The sequence below is a fragment of the Chiloscyllium punctatum genome, chromosome 47 (genome assembly GCF_047496795.1).
Source record: "Chiloscyllium punctatum isolate Juve2018m chromosome 47, sChiPun1.3, whole genome shotgun sequence".
NCBI lineage: Eukaryota > Metazoa > Chordata > Chondrichthyes > Orectolobiformes > Hemiscylliidae > Chiloscyllium > Chiloscyllium punctatum.
The window spans coordinates 60,015,789-60,032,823 of record NC_092785.1 but is presented as its reverse complement, the minus strand read 5'-3'; positions in this window follow the sequence as shown (position 1 = coordinate 60,032,823).

Genomic DNA, 17,035 nt, shown 5'->3' with positions numbered 1-17,035 from the left:
AGAATATCGACCCAATTTTTTCAGATACTCAGCCCTGGAGCACACGGGTCCCAAATACTGAGCTTTACTTTGTGATTCATTCATGTGTTTGGGTCATTGCCGCTGGGTCCCCACCGATTGCTCAGATATAATTGCTCTGGTGAAGGTGACGGTGAGTTATTGCCTTGAACTGCTGCCATTTATTTGGGTCAGATAAACCCACAATGATGTAAGGGAGGGAGTTCCAGGATTTCCAACCAATGGCACTTGAGGGACTGAGATGTTTTTCCAAGCCAGGATGGGGAGTGGCTTGATGTGGAATTGTCACCTGGTGGTGTTCCCGTGTATCTGCTGTGTTCAGCATTCCACATGATAGTGCCGTGGGTCTGGAAGCTGCTCTGGAAGGAACCTTGGGGAATTTCTCCAGTCCATCTTGTCTATGGTACACACTGCTGTTACTGAGTGTCGGTGGTGGAGACAGGGGATGTTTGTAGCTGTGGTGCTGAACAAGCTGCACTGCAAGTTTATTCCACCTAATTCTGGAGAACCCAACTCCCCTCCATCACCATCAATCCATTTCACAGACGGACACCCAGTGATTACACGGATCTGTGAATTGTCCAAATGACCATGAGATTGTAACCAGATTCCCCTCTTCCCTGACAATGGTCTGAGGGCCATCCCGTGACTGTGACACTTTCTCCTGGACATTCCATCTGTAAAAGCTGGGAATCAGCTGATGGGACCCAGACTGTGTTACAGATGGTTACACTCAGGGGGGACTCTCACTCACTCACAGCGTCACAATCACCTGGGTGACGCAAAGGCGCAAGGGGCGGCGCGGTGACGTCACCCCACGGTGGCCGCCCGCCCACACAGGGGAAGGATTGACAAGGAGGAAGCGGGAGGAGGGAAGAGGTAACTCAGACCAGGGCCGTGAGGAGAGACAGAGCGGCGCCCTCTGGCGGCCGGGTGGAGGAATCAGCAGGAACAGGAGGGTGGAGCGGATTGGTGGGAAGGAAGATTGACAGGTGAGACAGGTCATGGGGGCGGGGCTGAGCTGGAAGGTTGGAGCTGGGGTCAGGGGGGGAGGGGGAATGAGGAAACTGGGGAAGACCACACCCCCCCTCCCTCCCTGTCCTCCTGTACCTGAGGGAGATTTGGACTCAGTACCATGTGGTGGGGCTGCACATGTCACTAACACATGTCAGAGGGGAGAGGGCAGAGGGGACAGAAATGTCCCTCAGTCCCCCTATGTCTCTCTCTCTCTCACTCTTTTCTACCTCCCTCTTCTCTCCCTCTCTTCTTTCTCACCTGCCCCTCCTCCTCCTCTCCTCCTCACTCCTTCCTCCAAACTCTTCTCTCTGTTTTCCCCTCCATCACGCTTACCTTCCCCCCTTCCCAAGCACTCGCCTTCCCCTCTACCTGCCTCCCCCCTCTCCCTCCCCCCTCTCCTTCCCCCATCCACCCCTCCTTCCCCATTTCCCTCTCCTCCCCACCTCTGCCCCCTCCACCCTCTCCTTCCCCACTTCATTCCTCTCCCCTCATTCAAGCCTCTCTGTCACCCCCTTACATCCCTCTCCTCTCCTCCCCACCCTCCATCCCCCCACTCTTCTCTCTCTCTCTGCTTCTCCCCTCCATCCCCCTTACTTTCCCCCTCTCCTTCCATGCCAATCGCTTTCCCCCCCAACTCTGCCCTCTCCTCTCACCCTCTCCTCCCACCCTCTCAAACCCCCTCTTCACCCCCTTTCTCCTTCCACCCCAATTCTTCCCCCCCTTCCCGCACTGCTTCCCCTCCTCCCCATCCTCCCTTCCCTCCCCTTTCACCCCCTCTCCTTCCTCCCTCTCTCCACCCCCTTTCCTTCAACCCCTTCTCCTTCTCCCTTCCTTCCCCCCCCACTCTCTTTCCAACCCTATTCCCCTCTTGCCACCACTCTCCTCCCCGCTCCTTGTCCCCTCTCCTTACCCACCTCTCCTTCACCCCTTCCCCTTCCCCCTCCCCCTCTCATTCCCCCTTTGCACGTCTCCTTCCACCCATCCTTTCCTCCCCAACTCTCTTTCCCCCACTTCGCCTTCCCCTTCACCCTCTTCTTCCCTTTCCCCCTCTGCATTGCCCCTCTCCTTTCCCCTCAACATTCCCCCTTTGCACGTCTCCTTCCACCCATCCTTTCCTCCCCAACTCTCTCTCCCCCACTTCGCCTTCCCCTTCACCCTCTTCTTCCCTTTCCCCCTCTACATTGCCCCTCTCCTTTCCCCTCAACATTCCCCCTCTCCTTTCCTCTCTCCTTCCCCCAACTCTCCTTCCCCCCGCATACCCCCCTCCTCTCCTTCCTCCCCTCCCTCATTTCCCCCTCTCCTCCACCCCTACTCCTCCCTCCTTCCCCCCTTCTACCACCTTCTCTTTCCACTCCTCTCCTTCCCCTCCCCTACCTTCCCACATCTCCTTCCCGTTCCTCCCCTTCCCCACCTCACCTTCCCCCCTCTCTTTCCCCCCTCTCTTTCCCCCCTCTCTTTCCCCCTCTCTTTCCCCCCTCTCTTTCCCCCCTCTCTTTCCCCCCTCTCTTTCCCCCCTCTCCTTTCCTCCCTCTCCTTTCCTCCCTCTCCTTTCCTCCCTCTCCTTTCCTCCCTTTCCTCTCCCCTTTCCTCTCCTCCTCCTCATCTCCCCCTCATCTCCCCCTCATTCCCCCGCTCATTCACCCTACTCCACCCCCTCTCCTTCACCCCTCTCCTCCCCCCGACTTCTCCTTTGCCCTTCCCTCCCCCATGTCTCCTTCCCCCACTCCTCCACCCCTCCTTCCTCCCTCCTACACCTTCTCCTTCCACTCCTCTCCCTCTCCTCCCTTCCCTTCCACATCTCCTTCCTGTCCCCTCCTTCCCCCCCCTTCTCCTCACCCTCCTTTCCTCCTCTCTCCTGTTGTGGGACTGGTGTATGGGAGAAGTATTCACTGTTTTGGATCATTGGGATCTGTTTCGGGGTAGAAGTGACCTGTACGAGAAGGATGGATTGCACCTAAATTGGAAGGGGTCGAATGTACTGGCGGGGAGATTTGCTAGAGCCGCTCGGGAGGATTTAAACTAGTAAGGTGGCGGGGTGGGACCCAGGGAGATAGTGAGGAAAGATATCATTCTGAGACTGGGAATGTTACGTACAGAAGTGAGTCAAACAGTCAGGACAGGCAGGGACAAGGTAGGACTAATAAATAAAACTACATTTATTTCAATGCAAGGGGCCGAACATGGAAGGCAGATGAACTCAGGGCACGGTTAGGAACACGGGACTGCGTTAAAGAACGACAATGTACAGTTAAAGAACAGGCCCTTCTCCCCTCCAAGCCTGAGCTGATCCAAATGTACTGTCTAAACCTGTTGTCCAATTCCAAACCATCTGTATCCCTCTGCTCCCCACCTACTCATGCATCTGTCCAGACGCATCTTAAATGTACCTACCGTGCCTGCCCCTCCCACCTCTGCTGGCAACACGTTCCAAACGCCCACCACCCTCTGTGTGAAGTACTTGCCGTGTGTATCCCCTTTAAACTTTCCACCTCTCACCTTCAAAGCGTGACCTCTCGTTATTGAATCCTTCACCCTGGGAAAAAGCTTATCTCTATCCACCCTGTCTATACCCTTCATGATTTTATAAACCTCAATCACGGCCCCCCTCAATCTCCCTTTTTCTAATGAAAATAAACCTAAACTACTCAACCTCTCTTCATAACTACCATCTTCCATACCAGGCAACATCCTCATAAACCTTCTCTGCACCCTCTCCAAGCATCCACATCCTTTTAGTAATGTGGCGACCAGAACTGTAACAGTATTCTAAATACGGCCGAACCAATGTCTTGTACAATTTTAGCATGACCTGCCAGCTCTTACACTCAATACCCCGTCCAATGAAGCCAAGCAGACTATATGCCTTCTTGACCACTCTATCCACCTGTGCAGCAACCTTCAGGGTACAATGGACCTGCACTCCCAGATCTCATTGCCCATCAACTGTTCCCAAGGGTCCTCTGTTCATTGTATAATTTGCTCTTGAATTAGTCTTGCCTAAATGCATCACCTCACATTTGTGAGATATCATAGAAATTATGGAAACATGGCTCAGAGATGGGCAGGACTGGCAGCTGAATGTTCCAGGATACAAGTGCTACAGGAAGGATAGAAAGGGAGGCAATAGAGGAGGGGGAGTGATGTTTCTGATAAGGGATAGCATTACAGCTGTGCTGAGGGAGGATATTCCTGGAAATACATCCAGGGACATTAGTTGGGTGGAATTGAGAAATAAGAAAGGGATGATCACCTGATTGGGATTATATTATAGACCCCCTAATAGTCAGAGGGAAATTGAGAAACAAATTTATTAGGGGATCTCAGTTATCTGTAAGAATAATAGGGTGGTTATGGTCAGGGATTTTAACTTTCCAAACATAGACTGGGACTGCTATAGTGTTAAGAGTTTAGATGGAGAGGAATTTAAGTGTGTACAAGAAAATTTTCTGATTCAGTATGTGGATGTACTTCCCAGAGAATGTGCAAAACTTGACCTACTCTTGGGAAATAGGCAGGGCAGGTGACTGAGGTGTCAGTGGGGGAGCACTTTGGGGCCTGCGACCATAATTCTATTAGATTTAAAATAGTGATGGAAAAGAGTAGAGCAGATCTAAAAGTTGAAGTTCTAAATTGGAAAAAGGCGAATTTTGACGGTATTAGGCAGGAACTTTCGAAAGCTGATTGGAGGCAGATGTTCGCAGGTAAAGGGATGGGTGGAAAATGGGAAGCCTTCAGAAATGAGATAACAAGAATCCAGAGAAAGTATATTCCTGTCAGAGTGAAAGGGAAGGCTGGTAGATATAGGGAATGCTGGATGACTAAAGAGATTGAAGGTTTGGTTAAGAAAAAGGAGGAAGCATATGTCAGGTATAGACAGGATAGATCAAGTGAATCCTTAGAAGACTATAAAGGCAGTAGGAGTATAACTTAAGGGGGAAATCAGGAGGGCAAAAAGGGGACATGAGATAGCTTTGGCAAATAGAATTAAGGAGAATCCAAAAGGTTTTTACAAATACATTAAGGACAAAGGGTAACTAGGGAGAGAATAGGGCCCCTCTAACATCAGCAAGGCGGCCTTTTTGTGGAGCCACAGAAAATGGGGGAGATACTACACGTGTATTTTGCATCAGTATTTACTGTGGAAAAGGATATGGAAGATATAGACTGTAGGGAAATAGATGGTGACATCTTGAAAAATGTCCATATTACAGAGGAGGAAGTGCTGGATGTCTTGAAACGCATAAAGGTGGATAAATCCCCAGGACCTGATCAGGTGTACCTGAGAACTCTGCTAGAGAAGTGATTGCTGGGCATTTTGCTGAGATATTTGTATCATCGATAGTCACAGGTGAGGTGCTGGAAGACTGGAGGTTGGCAAACATGGTGCCGCTGTTTAAGAAGGGTGGGAAGGACAAGCCAATGAACTATAGACCGGTGAGCCTGACCTCGGTGGTGGGCAAGTTGTTGGAGGGAATCCTGAGGGACAGGATATACATGTATTTGGAAAGGCAAGGACTGATGCGGGATAGTGAACATGGCTTTGTGCGTGGGAAATCATGTCTCACAAAACTGATCGAGTTTTTTGAAGAAGTAAAAAAGAAGATTGATGAGGGCAGAGTAGTAAATGTGATCTAAATCGATTTCAGTAAGGCCTTCGACAAGGTTCCCCATGGGATACTGGTGAGTAAGGTTAGATCTCATGGAATACAGGGAGAACTAGCCATTTGGATACAGAACTGGCTCAAAGGTAGAAGACAGAGGGTTGTGGTGGAGGGTTGTTTTTCAGACTGGAGGCCTGTGACCAGTGGAGTGCCACAAGGATCAGAGTTGGGTACACTACTTTTTTCATTTACATAAATGATTTGGATGCGAGCATAACAGGTACAGTTAGTACGTTTTCGGATGACACCAAAATTGGAGGTGTAGCGGGTTACCTCAGATTACAACAGGATCTGGACCAGAAGGGCCAATGGGCTGAGAAGTGGCAGATGGCTTTTAACTCAGATAAATGCGAGGTGCTGAATTTTGGGAAAGCAAATCTTAGCATGACCTATCCACCTAATGGTAAGGTCCTGGGGAGTGTTGCTGAACAAAGAGACCTTGGAGTGCAGGTTCATAGCTCCTTGAAAGTAGAGCCGCAGGTAGATAGGATAGTGAAGAAGGCGTTTGGTCTGCTTTCCTTTATTGGTCAGAGTATTGGGTACAGAGTTGGGAGGTCATGTTTTGGCTATACAGGACATTGGTTAGGGCCACTGTTGGAATATTGCATGGAATTCTGGTCTCCTTCCTATCGCAACGATGTTGTGAAATTTGATAGGGTTCAGAAAAGATTCACAAGGATGTTGCCAGGCTTAGAAGTTTTGAGCTATAGGGAGAGGCTGAACAGGCTGGGGCTGTTTTCCCTGGAGCGTCAGAGGCTGAGGGGTGACCTGATAGAGGTTTTCAAAATCATGAGGGGCATGGATAGGGTAAACAGACAAAGTATTTTCCCTGCGGTCGGGGAGTCCAGAACTAGAGGGCAAAGGTTTAGGTTGAGAGGGGAAAGATATAAAAGAGACCTAAGGGACAAAGTTTTCACACACTTGGTAGTGTATGGAATGAGCTGCCAGAGGATGTGGTGGAGGCTGGTACAATTGCAACATTTAAGAGGCAATTGGATGGGTATATGAATAGGAAGGGTTTGGGGGGATATGGGCCAGGTACTGGCAGGTGGGACTAGATTGGGTTGGGATATCTGGTCAGCATGGACACGTTGGACCGAAGGGTCTGTTTCCATCCTGTACACCTCTATGACTCTACGACTCTAAATCAGTAACCACCGACATTTGGATGAATTTCGAGTCTGTACAAATCGGTGAGCACTGACATTTCAAAACATTTTGGGACAGTTTAAATTAGTAACCATTAGAAAAATTTGTGGTCAGTAAAAATCAGTAACTAGTGATTCATGGAAAAAAATTCTGGTCAAAACATTGACTCTTGGAAAATCTTTGTGACAGTGCAAATCAGTCACCATCCACGCTTAGGAACATTTGTGCTCAGGAAAAATCAGTCACTACCGACACTGAGAAAATGTTCAGGTCAGTGCAAAGCAGTAAACACTGGTACATGGAAAAACATTCTGGTCGAAACACTGACCCTTCGACAAACTTTGGGGCAGTGCAAATCAGTAAGCACTGGCAGTTTGAAAAATTTCAAGTCAGTACAAACCAGGAACCAGTGAGAGTAAGAAACATTTTGGGTCATTACAAATCAGTAACCACTGACATTTGGAATAATTATGGGTCAGTTCAAATTGGTGAGCACTGACATTTCAAAAGAACTTGGGACAGTGCAAATCAGTGACCATCCACACTCAAAAAATGTTTCGGGTCAGTAGAAATCAGTAACCACTGATACATGGAAAGCAAATTCTGGTCGGTGCAAATCCGTAAACACTGACACTTCGACAAACTTCAGGGCAGTGCAAATCAGTAACCATCGACACATGGAATAATTTCAGGTCAGTAGAAATCAATAACCACCGACAGTTGGAAAAATTTGGTTCATTTCAAATCAATAACCATTGACAGTTAGACAAATTTCAAGTCAGTAAAAATCAGTAACCACTGAAGGTAGAAAGACTTAGGGTCAGTTCAAATCAGTAAGCACTGACACTTTGAAAAATATTGGGTAAGCACAAATCAGTAATCACCAACAGTAAGAGAAATTACAGTCAGTACAAATCAGTGAGCACTGACATTTCAAAAGAATTTGGGGCAGTGCAGATCAGTCACCATCCACACTGAGAAAAGGTTCGGGTCAGTAGAAATCAATAACCACCAAAACTGAGAATAATTTGGGGTCAGTACAAATCAGTAACCAGTGATATGTGGAATAAAAATTCTGGTCGGTGCAAATCAGTAACCACTGACAGTTGGAAAAATTTAGGGTCAGCTCAAATCAGTAAGCACTGATACATGGAAAAAAAATTCTGGTTGGTGCAAATCAGGAAACACTGACACTTCGACAAACTTTGGGGCAGTACAAATCAGTAACCACTGACAGTTTGAAAAATTTCAAGTCAGTACGAATCAGGGACCAGTGACAGTAAGAAACATTTCAGGTCAGTACAAATCAGTGAGCATTGGGTCAGTGCAAATCAGTAACCATCCACACTTAGAAAAAGGTTTGGGTCAGTAGAAATCAGTAACCACCAAAACTGAGAATAATTTGGGGTCAGTACAAATCAGTAAACACTGATACGTGGAAAACATTCTGGTCGGTGTAAATCAAGAAACAATGACACTTCGACACACTTCAGGGCAGTGCAAATCAGTAATCACTGACACAGAGAATAATTTCAGGTCAGTAGAAATCAATAATCACTGACAGTTGGAAAAATTTAGGTCAGTGCAAATCAGTAACCACCGATGGTTGGAAAAATTGTGAGTCAGTACAAATCGATAAGCACTGAGATTTCAAAATAATTCAGGTCAGTACAAATCAGTCACTATCCATACTTAGAAAAACTGAGGGTCAGTTACAGATCAGTAACCACCGACAGTTGGAATAATTTAGGGTCAGTTCAAATCAGTAAGCACTGACAGTTTGAAAAATTTTGGGTGTGTACAAATCAGTAATCACCAACATTTAGAGAATTTAGGGGTCAGTACAAATCGGTGAGCACTGACATTTTAAAAGAATTTGGGACAATGCAAATCAGTCACCATCTACACTTAGAAAATGTTCGGATCAGTAGAAATCAATAACCACTGACACAGAGATTAATTTGTGGTCAGTACAAATCAGTAACCACTGATGCATGGAATAAAAATCCTGGTCGGTGCAAATCAGGAAACTCTGACACTTCGACACACTTTAGGACAGTGCAAATCAGTAACCACTGATACATAGAATAAAAATTCTGGTCGGTGCAAATCAGCAAACACTGACCGTTGGAAAAATTTAGGCTCAGTTCAAATTAGTTAGTAATGATACATGGAAAAAAATTCTAGTTGGTCAGTTCAAATCAGTAATGACCAACAGTTCAAACAATTTCTGGTCAGTGAAAATCAGTAATGACCAACAGTTCAAACAATTTCTGGTCAGTGAAAATCAGTAATGACCAACAGTTCAAACAATTTCTGGTCAGTGAAAATCAGTAACCACTGACAGTTGGAAAAATTTAGGGTCAGTGAAAATCAGTAACCACCGACACAGAGAATAATTTGGGGTCAGTACAAATCAGTAACCACTGGTACATGGAAAAAAATTCTGGTCGGTGCAAATCTGGAAACACTGACAATTCGACAAACTTCAGGGCAGTGCAAATCAGTAATCACCGACTATTTGAAAAATTTCAAGTCAGTACGAATCAGGAACCAGTGACAGTAAGAAACATTTTGGTCAGTACAAATCGGTGAGCACTGGCACTTCAAAAGAATTTGGGTCAGTGCAACTCAGTAATCACAGACGGTTGGAAAAATTGTGGGTTAGTACAAATCGGAAAGCACTGAGATTTCAAAAAAAATTCTGGTCAATAAAAATCAGTCACTATCCACACTTAGAAAAACTGAGGGTAAGTTACAAATCAGTAACCACTGACAGTTAGAAAAATGTAGGGTCATTTCAAATCAACAAGCACGAACACTTCAAAAAATTTCTAGTCAGTGAAAATCAGTAACTACTGACAGTTTGAAAAGTTTATGGCCTATTCAAATCAGTAAGCACTGATACATGGAAAAAAAATTCTGGTTGATACAAATCAGGAAACACCGACACTTTGACAAACTTTGGGGCCATGCAAATCAGTAACCACTGACAGTTTGAAATATTTCAAGTCAGTACAAATCAGTAACTACTGATACATGAAAATAAAATTCTGGTCGGTGCAAATCAGGAAACTCTGACACTTCGACACACTTTAGGACAGTGCAAATCAGTAACCACCGACACTTAGAATAATTTCGGGTCAGTACAAATTGATGAGCACTGACACTTAAAAGGAATTTGGGTCAGTGCAAATCAATCACCATCCACACCAAAACTGAGAATAATTTGGGGTCAGTACAAATCAGTAAACACTGATACGTGGAAAACATTCTGGTCAGTGCAAATCAGGAAACAATGACACTTCGACACACTTCAGGGCAGTTCAACTCAGTAACCACCGACACTTGGAATAATTTCTTGTCAGTAGAAATCAGTAACCACTGACATTTGGAAAAATTTAGGGTCAGTTCAAATCAGTAAGCACTAACACTTCGAAAAATATTGGGTGAGTACAAATCAGTAACCACCAAAAAGTGGTGAGCACTGACATTTCAAAAGACTTTGGGTCAGTGCAAATTAGTAACCATCCACACTTAGAAAAGGTTGGGGTCAGTAGAAATCAGTAACCACCAAAACTGACAATAATTTGGGGTCAGTACAAATCAGTAAACACTGATACGTGGAAGAAAATTCTGGTCGGTGCAAATCCGTAAACACTGACACTTCGACAAACTTCAGGGCAGTGCAAATCAGTAACCACTGACACTTCAAATAATTTCAGGTCAGTAGAAATCAATAACCATCGACAGTTGGCAAAATTTGGTTCAGTTCAAATCAGTAAGCACTAACACTTCAAAACATTTCTAGTCAGTGAAAATCAGTGACCACCGACAGGTGGAAAAATTTATGGTCAGTTCAAATCAGTAAGCACTGACACTTCAAAAAATATTAGGTGAGTACAAATCAGTAACCACCAACATTTAGAGAAATTACGGGTCAGTACAAATCAGTAACCATCCACATTTAGAAAAAGTTTGGGTCAGTACAAATCAGTAACCACCAAAACAGAATAATTTGGGGTCAGTGCAAATCAGTAAACACTGATACATGGAAAGAAAATTCTGGTCGGTGCAAATCAGGAAACACTGACACTTTGACAAACCTCAGGGCAGTGCAAATCAGTAATCACCGACACAGAGAATAATTTCTAGTCATTAGAAATCAATAACCACTGACAGTTGCTAAAATTTAGGGTCAGTGAAAATCAGTAACCACAGACAGTTGGAAAGATTGCAGGTCAGTACAAATCGGTAAGCGCTGAGGTTTAAAAAAAAATCAGTTCAGTACAAATCAGTCACCATCCACAATTTGAAAAATTGAGGTCAGTTACAAATCAGTAAGCACTAACACTTCAAAAAATTTTGGGTCAGTTCAAATCAGTAAACACTGACACTTCGAAAAATATTGGGTGAGTACAATTCAGTAATCACCCAAAAGTGGTGAGCACTGACATTTCAAAAGAATTTGGGTCAGTGCAAATCAGTAACCATCCACATTTAGAAAAGGTTCGGGTCAGTAGAAATCAATAACCACCAAAACTGAGACTAAATTGGGGTCAGTACAAATCAGTAACTACTGATACGGAAAAAATTCTGGTCGGTGCAAATTAGGAAACACTGACACTTCGACAAACTTCAGGGCAGTGCAAATCAGTAATCACTGACACAGAGAATAATTTCAGGTCAGTAGAAATCAATAACCACTGACAGTTGGAAAAATTTAGGATCAGTACGAATCAGTAACCACAGACGGTTGAAAAAATTGTGGGTCAGTACAAATCGATAAGCTCTGAGATTTTAAAAAAATCGGGTCAGTACAAATCAGTCACCATCCACACTTCGAAAAACTGAGGGTCAGTTACAAATCAGTAACCACAGACAGTTGGAAAAAATTTAGGGTCAGTTCAAATCAGTGAGCACTGACACTTCGAAAAATATTGGGTGAGTACAAATCAGTAACCACCAACATTTAGAGAAATTACGGGCCAGTACAAATCAGTGAGCACTGACATTTTAAAAGAATTTGGGTCAGTGCAAATCAGTCACCATCCACACTTAGAAAAGGTCCAGGTCAGTAGAAGTCCGCGACCACCAAAACTGAAACTAATTTGTGATCAGTACAAATCAGTAACCACTGATACATGGAAAAATAATTCTGGTCGGTGCAAATCAGGAAATACTGACACATTGACAAACCTCAGGGCAGTGCAAATCAGTAACCACCGACACTTGGAATAATTTGGGGTCAGTATAAATCACTAACCACTGACAGTTGGAAAAATTTCATGTGAGCACAAATCAGTAACCACTGACAGTTGGAAAATTTTCAGGTCGGTACAACCTTGACTCTGAGAAAATGCTGGGTTAGTGTAAATCAGTAACCACATGGAGAAAATTCAGGTCCTCTATTCTTCTCCCCTCTCTTCTTCCCCCTCTCTCCTTCTCCCCTCTCTCCTTCCCCCTTCCTCCCCCCTCTCTACTTCCCCCTTCCTTCCCATCTCTCCTTCTCCCCTCTCTCCTTCCCCCTTCTCTCCTTCCCCTTCTCTCCTTCCCCCTTCTTTCCCATCTCTCCTTCTCTCCCTCTCCTTCCCCCTTCCTTCCCCCTCTCTCCTTCTCCACTCTCTCGTTCTCCCTTCCTTCCCCTCGCTCCTTCCCCCATCTCTCCTTCCCCCCTCTCTGTGTCCCCTCTCTCCTTCCCCCTTCCTTTCACTCTCTCCTTCACCCCTCTCTCCTTCCCCATTCCTTACCCTCTCTCCTTCTACCCTCTCTCCTTCCCCCTTCCTTCCCCTCTCTCCTTCTCCCCTCGCTCCTACCCATTTCCTTCCCCTCTCTCCTTCTCCCCTCTCTCTTTCCCCTTTCCTTCCCCCTCTCTACTTCCCCCTTCCTTCCCCTCTCTCCTTCTCCCCTCTCTCCTTCTCGCCTCTCTTCTTCCCCCTTCCTTCTCCGTGCTCTCCTTCCCCGTTCCTTCCCAGCTGATTCTCCCCTCTCTCCTTCCCCCTTCCTTCCGCTCTCTCCTTCTACCCTCTCTCCTTCCCCCTTCCTTCCCTTCTCTCCTTCTCCCCTCTCTCCTTCCCCTTTCCTTCCCCTTCTCCCTCTTTCCTTCCCTGTTTCTTCCCCATTCTCCTTTTCCCCTCCCTACTTCCCCCTCTCTCTTTCCCCCTCTCCTTCTCCACTCTCTCCTTTCCCCTCTCCTTCCCCCTCCCTCCTTCTCCCTCTCTCCTTCCCCCCTCCTTCCTCCCTCTCCTTCTACCCTCTCTCCTTTCCCCATCTCTCCTCCCCTCACTCCTTCCCTCCTTCCCCCTGTCTTGTTTTCCCCCTCCTTCTCCACTCTCTCCTTCCCCTCTATCCTTCCACCCACCTTCCCACTCTCTCCTTCCCCCCTATCCGTCCCCCTTTCCTTCCCCCCTCTCTTTATCCCCTCTCTTTCCCCCTCTCTCCTTCCCCCTTCGTTCTCCCCTCTCTCCTACCCCTTCCTTCCCCGCTGTTTCTCCCCTCCCCCCTTCCTTTCCCCGCTCTCCTTCTCCCCTCTCTCCTTCTCCCTTCCTTCCACCCTCTCCTTCCCCCTTCCTTTCCTCTCTACTTACCCCCTCTCCCCTTCCCCCCTCTCTCCTTCCCCCTCTATCCATCCCCACTCTCTCCTTCCACCTCTCTCCTCCACGTCTCCTTTCACCATCTCTCCTTCTCCCCTCACTCCTTCCCTCCTTCCCCACTCTCTCCTTCCCCCCACTCTCCTTCCACCCTCCCTCGCACTCTCTCCTTTCCCCTCTCCTTCCCCCTCTCTCCTTCTCTGTCTTTCCTTCCACCCCGTCCGTCCCCCTCTCCATGTCCCCTCTCTCCTTCCCCCCGCTCTCCTTCTCCCCCTCTCCTACACCCTTCCTTCCCCTCTCTCTTTCTCCCCTCTCTCCTTCCCCATTCCTTCCCCCCGCTCTCCTTCTCCCTCTCTCCTTCCTCCCTCTCCTCTCTCCCCTTCCCCCTTCCTTCCACTCTCTCCTTCCCCCTTCCTTTCACTTTCTCCTTATCCCCGCTCTCCTTCTCCCCTCTCTCCTTCTCCCCCTCTCCTTCCCCCTTCCTTCTACCCCTCCTCCTTCCCTCACTCCTACCCCCACTCCTACTCCCCCACCCTTCTCTCCTTCTCTCCTTCCCCCTACCTTCCCCGCTCTCTTTCTCCCCTCTCTCTTTTCCCCTTCCTTCCCCTCTCACATTCTCCCCCTCTCCCCTTTCTTGCCCCCTCTCTCCTTCAACCTCCTTCTCCCCTCCCTCCTTCTCCCGTCCCTCATTCTCGCCTCCTTCCTTCTCCCCGCCCTCCTTCCCCTCTCTCCTTCTCCCCTCCCTCCTCCCCCCTTCCTTCCCTCCTCATTCCCCTCTATCCTTCTCCCTTCTCTCCTTCCCCCTCTCTCCTTCCCCCCTCTCCTTCTCCAATCTCTCCTTCTCCTCTCTCTCCTCTTCCCCTCTGTACTTCCCACTCCCCATTCCCCTCTCCTTTTCCCCTCACTCCTTCTCCCTTCCCCCTCTCTTGTTCCCCCCACTCTCTCCTACCCCCCTCTCTCCTTCCACCCTTATTCCCACTCACTCCTTTCCCCCTCTTTTCATCTCTCTCCTTCCCCACTCTCTTTGTCCTCTCTCTGACCTCCCCTTTCTCCTTCTTCCCTCGCTCCTTCCCCCGCTCCTTCGTCCCTCTCCTTCTCCTCTCTGTCCTTCTCGGCTCTCTTCTTTCCCCTTCCTTCTCCCCACTCTCCTTCCCCGTTCCTTGCCCTCTCTCCTTCTCCCCTCTCTCCTTCCCCCATCCTTCCCCTCTCTCCTTCCCCTCTCTCTCCTTCTCCACTCTCTCGTTCCCCCTTCCTTCCCCCCTCTCTCCTTCCCCCTCTCCTTCCCCTCTCTTCTTCCCCACCCGTCTCGTACTCCCCTCTTTCCTTCATCCTTCCATTCCCTCTCTCCTTCACCCCTCTATCCTTCCCCCTCTCCTTCCCCCTTCCTTCCACTCTCTCCTTCCCCCTCTCTCCTTCTCCACTCTCTCCTTCCCTCTTCCTTCCCCGCTCTCCTTCTCCCCTATCTCCTTTCACCCTCCTTCTCCCCTCTCACGTTCCCCCTCTCCTTCTCCCCTCTCTCCTTCTGCCCCTCTCCTTTCCGCTCTCCTTCCCCCTCACTCCTTCTCCGACTTTCTTTCCCCCCTCCTTCTCCCTCTCTGTGTCCCCTCTCTCCTCCTCCCCTCTCTCCTTCCCCCTTCCTTCCCTCCACTCTCCTTCTTCATTCTCTCTCTCCCCTTCCTTCCCTCCTCTCTTCCCCCCTCTCCTTCTCCCCTCTCTCCTTCCCCCTTCCTTCCCCTCTCTTCTTCCCCACCCGTCTCCTTCTCCCCTCTCTCCATCCCCCTTCCTTCCTTCCACTCTCCTTCTCCATTCTCTCTCTCCCCTTCCTTCCCTCCTCTCCTTCCCCCTCTCTCCTTCTCCCCTCTCTCCTTCCCCCTTCCTTCCGCTCTCTTCTTCCCCACCCGTCTCCTTCTCCCCTCTCTCCTTCCCCCTTCCATCCCCTCTCTCCTTCTCCCCTATCTCCTTCCCCCTTCCTTCCCCTCTGTCCTTCTCTCCTCTGTCCTTCCCCCACTCCTTCTCCCCTCTCTCGTTCCCACTCTCCTTCTCCCCTCTCTCCTTCTGCCCCTCTGCTTTCCGTTCTCCTTCCCCCTCCCTCCTTCTCTGTCTTTCCTTCCCCCCTCCTTCTCCCTCTCTGTGTCCCCTCTCTCCTTCCCACTTCCTACCCTCCACTCTACTTCTCCATTCTCTCTCTCTCCCCTTCCTTCCCTCCTCTCCTTCCCCCTTCCTTCCCCCTTCCCCCTCTTTCCTTCCCTGTTTCGTCCCTTTTCTCCCTCTCCCCACCCTACTTCTCCCTCTCTCCTTCCCCCTGTCCTTCTCCCCTCTCTCCTTTCCCCTCTCCTTCCCCCTCTCTACTTCTCCCTCTCTCCTTACCATCTCCATCCCCCCTTTTTGTCTACCCTCTCTCCTCCCCCTCTCTCCTTCCGTCTCGATCATTCCCCACTCACTCCTTCCCCCTCTCTCCTTTCCCAATCTCTCCTTTTCCCCTCTCCCCTTCCCTCCTTTCCCCCTCTCTCCTTCCCCCTCTCTCCTTCTCCCCTCTCTCCTACCCCCTTCCTTCCCCTCTCTCCTTCTCCGCTCTCTCCTTCCCCCTTCCTTCCCACCTCCCCCTCTTTCCTTCCCTGTTTCGTCCCTTTTCTCCCTCTCCTCTCCCTACTTCCCCCTCTCTCCTTCCCCCTCTCCTTCTCCCCTCTCTCCTTTCCCCTCTCCTTCCCCCTCCCTCCTTCTCCTTCTCTCCTTACCCCCTCCTTCCCCCCTCTTTGTCTTCCCTCTCTCCTTCCCCCCTCTCTCCTTCCCCCTCTCCTTCCCCCTTCCTTCCCCTCTCTCCTTTTCCCCTCTCTCCTTACTCCTTCCTTCCCCTCTCTCCTTCTCCCCTCTCTCCTTCCCCATTCCTTCCCCCATTCCCCCTCTTTCCTTCCCTGTTTCTTCCCCTTTCTCCTTCTGCCCACCCTACTTCCCACTCTCTCCTTGCCCCTTCCTTCCCCCCTCGTTCACCCCTCTCTCCTTCTCCACTCTCGTTCCCGCTTCCTTCCCCTCACTCCTTCCCACCCTCTCGTTCCCCACTCCTTCTCCCCTTTCTCCTCCCCCTTCATTCTATTCTCTTCATCCCCACCTGTCTCCTTCTCCCCCTCACCTTCTCCCCTCTCTTCTTCCACATTCCTTACCCTCTCTCCTTCACCCTTCTCTCCTTCCCCCTCTCTCCTTCTCCCCCCTCCTTCCCCCTTCCTTCTACACCTCCTTCTCCCCTATCTCCTTCTTCCCACTCCTCTTCCCCTTCCTTCCCCCACTCCTCCCCCCTCCTTCTCTCCTTCTCCCCTCTCTCCTTCCCCCTTCCTCACCTCCACTTCCCTTCTCCATTCTCTCTCTCCCCTTCCTTCCCTCCTCTCCTTACCCCCTCTCTCCTTCTCCCCTCTCTCCTTCCCCCTTCCTTCCCCTCTCTTCTTCCCCAGCCGTCTCCTTCTCCCCTCTCTCCTTTATCTTTCCATCCCCCTCTCCTTCTCCCCTCTGTCCTTCCCCCTCTCCTTCCCCCTTCCTTCAACTCTCTCCTTCCCCCTCACTCCTTCCCCCTCTCTCCTTCTCCCCATCTCCTTCCCCCTTCCTTCCTCT